General features: G+C 36.4%; 1 pseudogene; it reads left to right on the top strand.

Annotated features, from left to right (window-relative positions):
* The first annotated feature begins 225 nt into the window (after nt 1-225).
* Nucleotides 226-795, top strand: LOC137714599 (cell wall / vacuolar inhibitor of fructosidase 1-like; annotated as a pseudogene).
* The last annotated feature ends 8,716 nt before the right edge of the window (nt 796-9,511 follow it).

The raw sequence follows: 9,511 nt of genomic DNA, 5'->3' as shown, positions 1-9,511 counted from the left end.
CTGATTTATATTTTTTTTAACAAACGATATTATCTATACTAAGAAGAGTGGATTTAGTCTCACAATGAGCTAGCAATAATGTGGTTCAAATTCACCTTTGGCAAGATTTAAACCTAAAACCTCTTACTTACAAGTGAAAACAAATATCACTAGACCGTAGTACTAAGTGACATTGAAAGCTTGGATTAGTTTACCCCATATTCTATGTGCATCAAAAAAGAAAAGATGAAGAATGATTCGAGCTCTCCTCCAACAGAAGACTAATATTTCTTATTATTGTTTGTTTAGTTGTTTTTCTTCCAACTAGCCATTGCAGCAGGCTGCAGTCTTATTCCAATGGATGCCAATCTGATCGAACAAACATGCAACCAAACACCATATCCCGATGTTTGCGTCTCTAACTTCAATCAGACCCACGAGTCGCAAAAGCAGATGTCAAAGGCTTAGGCCTCATAATGGTTGATGCTAAGGCAAGCGAAACTGGTACCAAAACGGTGACCTGCTCGATCAAGAGCCAGAAAATAAACCCTCATTAGAGTGCATAATTATCTACTCCGATATTTTCCACATTTATATTCCACAAAGTGTTGAAGCTTTCCCTAAAGGTGACTAAAAGTCAGCAAAGTTGGGCACGACCAATGTCATCACAAACGCAGATTCATATGAAAGCGGTTTTCCAGCGGCAGTCCTTTCAAAGATAAAAGCAAAGTTGCCCATGATCCTGCTTATGTGGCTGCAGCAATTCCAAAGTATTACACTCTTGACGTTTTCTTATGTCGTTATAATAAAGTGTGAATTTGATATATAATAATAATAAATGCATATCTTGTTACCTCATTCCAATTTGATCGATAATGGTGTCAATACTTAATCAATGTCATCATTTCAATAATTGAAAATTTTAAAATCCCCTTACAATTCATAAACTGTAAACATGAACTAATGTATATTGTAGCTTTCAAGTAAAATCTAGATATAACTAGTAGTTTTAGCACGTGCGTTGCCGTAGGAATGTCTAATAGATTATTGAGAAATTGACAGAAATAGCCATTTTGTTAATCTTGGGACAAAAATAGAAATTTTTTTTTTTAATATGCACAGAACATTCACACGCCATACACAAAAATATGACAGAAATAGGATTTTCCTAAAACGCGAAAAGACCAAATTCCTTCCCCATATAAATGGGTTATTTCGTCCAACCTAGTCACCATTTTCACCTTCTCCGAAGATCTATCTCACAAACCCCCAACTCGAAGAACTCTAGCCCCCAAACAACGCGACCATTTTCCTCTCCAATTTCCGACTGTCACCAACTTTCCAATCCCTTCTATAAGTTGCGCGGCCAAGGTGAGTTTGTTATCTATTTTTTCAAACAGTTGCAATGGAAAAAAAACAGGGGATGTTTTGAATTGAATTTTCATTATTTGAAATTAGGTTTTCCTAATTTTGGAATTTAGGGTGTTGGGTGCGATTGACTGTTTTGTACAGTTAATTTGGGGGAAATTGACGAATTAGGTTTTAGGGTTGTGTAATTGCATGTATTTTGAAGTTAATATAGTTCATGGTTTGTTCGATATTCATTTGTGTATACTGTGTACTTATTGTGTGCATGTGCTTTTCATAATGGGTTGTGCATATTGTGTACATATTTGTATACATGGGCTTTTGATTGGGCTGAGCAAATTCTAGACAAGTCGAAGGGTTTATGTTTAATTAATAATATACATAAGGGTGTGTACATTAATGTACTTGCACAACTACTAAACTTATCCTTACCACAAACTGACACAATAACCAAATGAAATAATTAAAAGAACCCAAGCATGCAAGCGCACCATAAGTCATTATTGCTGACCAAACCTTGGCATTAGGTTCGGCAAAATCTGGACAACCCAACGGATGCAGATTATATGCATGTCATGCGCATGTCATATATAGGCAATTTCTTCAAAATTTACTAATTAATTATTCCAGCAGCAGATTAAACTACTCCATACACCCGAGAAAAGCCACAAGTATGTTAAAAATCATATTTACCTCTCTCGCGTCCACTACCAACAGCAACATGTTTACCTCATGAACAGGATGCAACTATGCTTGACAAAGAATCCATGTCCCTGTGGCCCTTTTCAGCTGCTCTCTCAAAGCACCTTTCTTGGTGTAATGAAACTACAATTAGTTGTGATTGTAGTTCATCTAACCACGAACTAAAGGTACATGCCATTCACAGAATTAGGCAAAAGAATTCAATTACTCACAAAACGTGTTGCTTTTGTAAATGCTACTTAAATATTCAATGCTCAAGATAGTGCCTTATATCCACTAGAATTGAAGCCGACAAAATTTCCAGTACGTCGTGCTATTTGCCAGGAGGATAAGCTGCTCCTTCAGAACACCTTTTGCCACAGCGTAATCAATCCAAAAATGTATTCTTAATAGGAACGTAGGATATGTATCTCATATCACCCAGAGTTGGTATTGATATGATCCAATTTTTCTTGAAAATCAAAAAAGTTAAATTACATAAGATGCACAATACAGGCCTAAAAAAGGTGGCATGCTGGAGGAACCACAAACACAGCACGCAATTACAGAAAATTTGAAAATTCAAAGGGAGGTTCATACTTAATGAAGATCATTCACATGAAAGGCTCATCCATAATTAGGGGTTAAATAATATAGTATAGAAAATAAATCATTGTATAATAAAGTATACATACAAATATACACACTTACTGAAGTGATAAAGCATGCCCACTAGAAAATAAATAAATACGGAAGCAAAGAATTAATTGCTATGAAGAACAACAGAAGTCTAGCAAGTCAAACACTCCAAAGGGAGAGAAGCTTATTACTCACAGAAGCTACTGGACAGTAAAGGAGATAATTTCCTAGCAATGCAGCTGCAAAATATGATCCACCAAACACAATATTATCACGATTACTTAACGTGTGTCTGAATTTTACTTTACGAACTTGTTAACGAACGATAAAAAGGGCGAGTTAGTATCAAACAGCAGATTTTGACACAAGTAACAATTTAATAGGTACTGTATGAGTTAAATTTCCTGTGTACTTCTTGATTGGTATTGGTCCTATTGGATGAATCTTTCATTCTTTCTAGAATCAGGAGTTTTTTCCTATATTATCTTACAGATGGATGCAGTGCAATTTTCACTTGACAGAAGATGTATTGACTATTGAGTAATGAACTTGGCTTGGAGACAACTAAGTCAATGTCTAAAATTATGAGTTTCAAGCTGTACCAAAACATAAAATGACTAACAAAGTTTTGAGTTAGTGTCAATACATACAGCTTGGAATAAATTATTTAGGTTATCTTGCCTAATGCTAAATGACACCAATAAAACAAGATACACAGCACGACTACAACCCATAATATAAACAATTAACCACAAAAGCTAGCATGGCTTCTGATACAGATGATTCACACTACAAAGAAGGAAAACTGTGAACCTCCAATTTACCTGAACTGCTTGACCAAAAGCACAAGACACTCCCAATAGTTCTTGAATCTGTTTGTTGGCATACGGGATGGAACGCCTAGTGCCAATTAGGTGAAGCATAGGGAGGCAAGAATCGAGAATAATTCTCCATGCATCACCACTTTGCTTGACAAAAGATTTCTCCAGAACAACATCCAAAGCCCATTCACGCTTTTGAGCTTTATTTGGGCTTCTAATCCAAGTTGTTGTATCTGGATATATCCAAAATTATATTTGCTAAGGAAATCCGATGGTCACCTGTCCATTTTAGAGACATTAAGACTTTACTAGAAGAAGAGTTAGAAGAGTTATAAAAATAGTTTCCAGCAGTTAACAACATGTCCGCCATCTAGTAAAAACTACAATAAGTCAAAGAAAAAACTGCTCCAATCACCAGCATCAAAACTCCAAAGATCGGCTAACTGCACCCAGTCTGATCAATGTATCATGAAAGGACTCTCTCTCAATTCAGGCGCCGCATTACTAATGCTTACAGCTAAAACGTCCAAAGCTTCAGTTTATCTGTCAAGGCCACTACACTAATCCTAACTATGCCTCCAATTTTCTAGCAATACTATCTAACCAAATCACCAAAAAAAAGCATATCTTACCTACGCAGTTCCACAAAGCTTTACTTGCCTCCACAAAGTACAATGTTTTCAACTAATAAATTAATTACTATAAAAGAGACGAAAGTGCACAACTCAACCTAGAATCAAATGATGAATATTTCAACTGCATTCTTGCACATTTAATACCAACGATTGATAGGCACATATTTGGTCTCTTATGTTGAATGTGATCACAAGTAATGGCCATCCCGCAGTTAACCAACAATACAAAAATTTCATGAGACAAAAGAGCAGTAGGATTTTTCTCAAAAAAAAAAAAAAAAAAAAAAAATAGAAGTAGGACTGCAATCAGACAGACAGAAGCGGAACACACAGATTGCACATAATCACTGACATTTCTGTTTTAGATGTGAGTTGGCAAAACAAATCAAAAGACCAATATTCACTGGAAAACAAGGAAATCAAATAATAAATTAGTATTTCACTCATTAGAAGATCGCTCTGAAAGCTACCTTTTATTATTGTTTCTAAAAGCACAGGGCAAATCAAGTCAGCATAGTATTGCGAAATGGTGTCCAACTCTTCAGTAGCTTGAAGGAAGAACATCAAGCACGGGGAGTCAGATGCAAACAATGAAGCATCAATAAGTAGCTTTAATGCGGAGACGCAAGTAAACTTATTAGGAACACAATACGGGAAGGGGATGTCATACAAGTACAAACATTGTATATGATTATGACATTAGCAACGGCCACATGCAAATGATTTTTGAAATACGAATCTTCTTTTAACATGAAAATTTCAGTATCTCTCAGGCTCTTAGATACACATACACACACGTTTTATTGTAACAAGAATGATCTGCCCATATTACTATGGTGGACTTTGTGCTGGTGGTGTTTCTCTTATCAAGCTATTGTGTTTTCAACTCCCTTTCCTTTCAGAACTTTTTCCTTCCTTTATCTTAGTGAAGCATAAGGATGCAAGTTTCTAGTTATTACCTCACTAAGAATAAGGACCCCTCTCTTTGCATCCTGGCATGCCACATACTCATGACTGACAAGATACATTTCGTCCCTCAGGGATGTGACAAGTGCTACATCTGGACAAATTGAAAACCGAAAAAAAAAAAAAAAAAAAAGATAGAAGGAGATATTACTAGCTGAAAATTTATTCATACATTTTCTTAGATACTAGGTGAAAGGTTATGCCAAAAACTTAGTTGCTCGAAAAAAATTATGTGTCAAGAAACAGGGAACCAGAACCAGAGTATGTAGAATACTACCAGTTACAGCATATAGTGCAAACAATGCATGAAGGTCGAGTGAATGATCCTGTACACAATGAAAGGTTGTTTAGTAAGTATTACATCCAAATCAAATGTAATAGGTTTTGAAACTTGAAATAGATGAAAAACAACTACTGCTACTGATCATAGTGGCTATTAAACTACTACCCTCTATCGAATAGTGCTAAGCAGGAGAGATATAATTCCATGACAGAGGAACTATAACCAACTATTGAACCTTGTGCCATGAGTCTAGCATTTCAAATTCAAATTATGCCTGTGAATGTGCTATCATCATACAGAAAGTTAATAAGACGGACCAATGGCGTCATACATAAGCAGCAAAGTTCCAATAAGTACCAGATATGCCGTCATACACTCTTCGTATTAAATTCCACTAAGTACCAAATATGGCCTTTCAATATCATGGAATAGTTACTTAGAAAAATCAAGGGCATACCAGGTGACGCATTGGGACAGCGGTCAAAGTTCCAAATCTGCCATTAATTCTCCCAACAATTTCACGAACCTGGCTTGTAAGTTTTTGATCTGCGGAATGCAAGATATGTAGTTTATACCTCATAATCGAGATAAAACAAAGAAATGAAATGAATAAATAGATCCTAGCCTATCCTACACGCTACTAAGAGTACAAAAACCACTTGACAAAGCATCTTAAGGAGGGCTCATATACTCTGGAACATCTGTTCTTGTTGGCACCGTTATCTTTTCAAATGATTCCTCACCATATCAAATCACACGGTGCAGTTACCCTCGTTATCACTGGCTTAAAGCCAACACGGAGCACCATTGAAGAAAGCTTATTTATATCTTACCAGTAATACCCAGCTGCAGGTCTAAAGTCCGATGGAATAACAACAGCACTGATACTCTTCCAATAGCCGCCGGCTAATGATCAAACCTCAATACTTCTCCCCTGTGTTATAATATAGAATATCACTTGTAAAAAAAAAATATGCTAAGTTCAGCATACATGGTTTATAACAGCAAGACAGTTGAAGTTATTAGCCATCAATAGATAAACATTGTGGAGTTCATATTGAAAGAATAATCTAAAATATATTGATTGAGAATTCAAGATGAAGGTTTTGTGCATAACTATAAATATATAGATTAGTGATTGAGCAATCCGCATTTGTTACTTTAACGAAATCTTACAAAGAAAGAGTTGCCTGTGCGAAAATCAAAGATACACCTTTCCATGACGAAAGAGGTCCCTCTAATTTACGTACAGATGTGGGAATCTAGTTGACATCCTAAACTTTACAATTAAGCTTGACAAGGAACTAAAGGCGTTAACAAGTCTCATGTGATGTATTGACATGAAGATATAGATAAGGTGTGTTGGCATCATTTTAACAGCATCGGATAGGCCAAGAGTTGATCCATCAACCTTGCATCACAAGTTACACCATAAGTACGTACTTTGCCGCGTTGGGTTTGCGGAATAGATATGGAATAAAGCAGGAAATGTAGCAGAAACATACCTTTGAAAAATTAACTCTAATCAACAAGAATTGGTCTGGCTGTAGGGATTGGTCTAGTAGAATGGCTTGACAATGAGTTGCATCTGATAGAAAAGAGAAATAAGTAATTATTGCAGTAAGATCTCTGCTAAGTATATGTCATAACGAAAGACAAACATTAAACTCAAAATGTAATTCACATGCCTTTTAATTCCACCTGCAACCAATCTTGTGTGCATACCAAAGCCTCTCAAATGTCAGGATTCAGTGAGTTTTGACATTCATCAAGCACTCTACCACCAGCGTTGAATGCCGATTCTGGCACAACATTTGACACAGGAGTTCCCAGAACGTCACGTGCCATCATGGACAAAATAGGGTATCTTGGTGTGTGGACCTTCCACCAATTTAATTTCTTAAAATCACAACTGCGCGGAAAGTCTGGTTCCTCTAGATACTTGTCCAAGTCTGATATCATGTTTTGGCTCTGAGAGGTCTCGTAGAGAAATTTATCAAATCCCTTCAATTGATCCCTACTATCAGTGCTAGTACTGGGTAAGCTGCTACCAGGCAAAGCTGGACCATGATCTACCATTGTTGAGCAAATTGAATAAGCATCAAAAAGTTCCTTGAGGCCATCGGAAACTTCCTTAATCCTATCCAGAGCAGTACTACCGTATATTGAGAGTAGTAATACTCCACCACCTTCAATTTGAATTGGGGATCCAAGATTGCTGCTACTGCCAAAGCCACTCGCTGGAGTACTTATCAAACTTAGCTTTCATCTTTAGTGCCATAGAACTAAGAAATTTGTCTGGGCTCTTGCACCATTCAATTAATTGGATGTGAACATGACAAATCTAAGGAAAATATATGCTTGCAGTTGGACATTTATTGCCAGAAAAAAAACATTAGTGATTTCAAAGTTTCAGATAAACTGTAACAAACCTCATACATTCCCATTTTGTGTCAGTTAAAGCTGATTTGTATGAAGGGTCATGCTCTTGCAGGAGAGAAAATGCACCCCTGTACTCTAAGGCTGTTTCAAGCATTAGACACTTTGAATTCCATCGAACTGGGAAATCAAGAATTAATCTCCTCTGACTCTCTCGTAAGTCAATCATTCATTCAATACAATATACAGAGCAAATGAAGACGTCAAAATATACAGAGAAAATATTACATCACTTTCTCTCTCTAAAATTCCTTTTCCCTTTTCCTTTTTTCTACACTTCTCAACTATTACAATGTAGTTAAGACATAAGTATAAAAAAAAATTCAAATTGGAGTACTCAAGTTAGATAGGTAAAAGAGGTTTAGTTGCTCAAATTCCAAAGAGGTTTAGTATTTACCAATGTAATGAATGACCTTTCAAGATCAGGTAATGTGACTGCAAACTACTAAATTAATTGAAATAAAAAATAACCCCTTTACTGACGGAAAATTATCCAGAAACAGACGCTTTAGAGATCACAATTTGTTTGAAAATCGTCACAAAAAATGCTTTAATGACCAAATATCTGGAAAGTTTCTGTAGCTTTTCTAGGGTTATTTTTAACTTTTTGAGCTTCTAAACCCCTCAATTCTCAACCTAGGTCAATTCCATCCCCCAAAACCTATTTAAAAACATTGTATTCAACAATTTAAACATGTTCGCATCATCAAATTGTCTGGAAAAGAATCCAAAATTAGTCTAGGCAGTTAGATTGATTGACTGAAATATGAACTTAACATGCATTTTTATTCTTTCTTTTGCTCAAAAATCAAAGATACACCTTTCAATGACGAAAGAGGTCCCTCTAATTTACGTACAGGTATGGAAATCTAGTTGATATCCTAAATTAACAACTAAGCTTGACAAGGAACTACAAGCAATTAATGAGTCTCATGTGATGCATCGACATGGAGATATAGATAAGGTTCACTGCCCTGACCAGCTTTAGGTGTGTCGCCATCATTTAGATAGCACAGGATAGGCCAATAGCTGATCCATCAACCTTGCAGCAAATGTGGCTGATTCATACCATTAGAAATTTAACTCTACTTGACAAGAATTGGTCTGACAGAAGGAATTGGTGTAGTAGAATGGCTTGACAATGAATTGGCATCTGATAGAAAAGAGAAATAAGTAATTATTGCAATAAGATCACTGCTAAGTATGCGTTATAACGAAAGAAAAACGTAAAACTCAAGCTGTAATTCACATGCCTTTTAATTCCACCTGCAACCAATCTTGTATGCACACCAAAGCCTCTCAAGTGTCAGGATTCAGTGAGCTTTAACATTCATCAAGCACTCTACCACCAACGTTGAATGCTGGTTCTGGTGCAACAGTTGACATAGGAGTTCCCAGAATGTCACTTGCCATCATGGACAAAATAGGGTACCTTGGCGTGTGGACCTTCCACCAATTTAATATTTTAAAATCACAACAGTGCACAAAGACTGGTTCCTCTAGATACTTGTCCATGTCCGATATCATGTTTTGGCTCTGAGAGGTTTGTCAAATCCCTTCAATCGATCCCTACTATCAGTGCTGGTACTGGGTAAGCTGCTGCCACGCAATGCTGAACCTTGTTCAACCATTACTGAGCAAATTGAATAAGCATAAAAAAGGTTCTTGAGGCCATTCGAAACTTCCTTAATCCTATCCAG

Source organism: Pyrus communis, chromosome 14 (assembly GCF_963583255.1).
Source record: "Pyrus communis chromosome 14, drPyrComm1.1, whole genome shotgun sequence".
In the NCBI taxonomy this organism is placed as follows: domain Eukaryota; kingdom Viridiplantae; phylum Streptophyta; class Magnoliopsida; order Rosales; family Rosaceae; genus Pyrus; species Pyrus communis.
The sequence above is the reverse complement of the archived record's forward strand: the minus strand, read 5'-3'. Positions and strand labels throughout refer to the sequence as shown.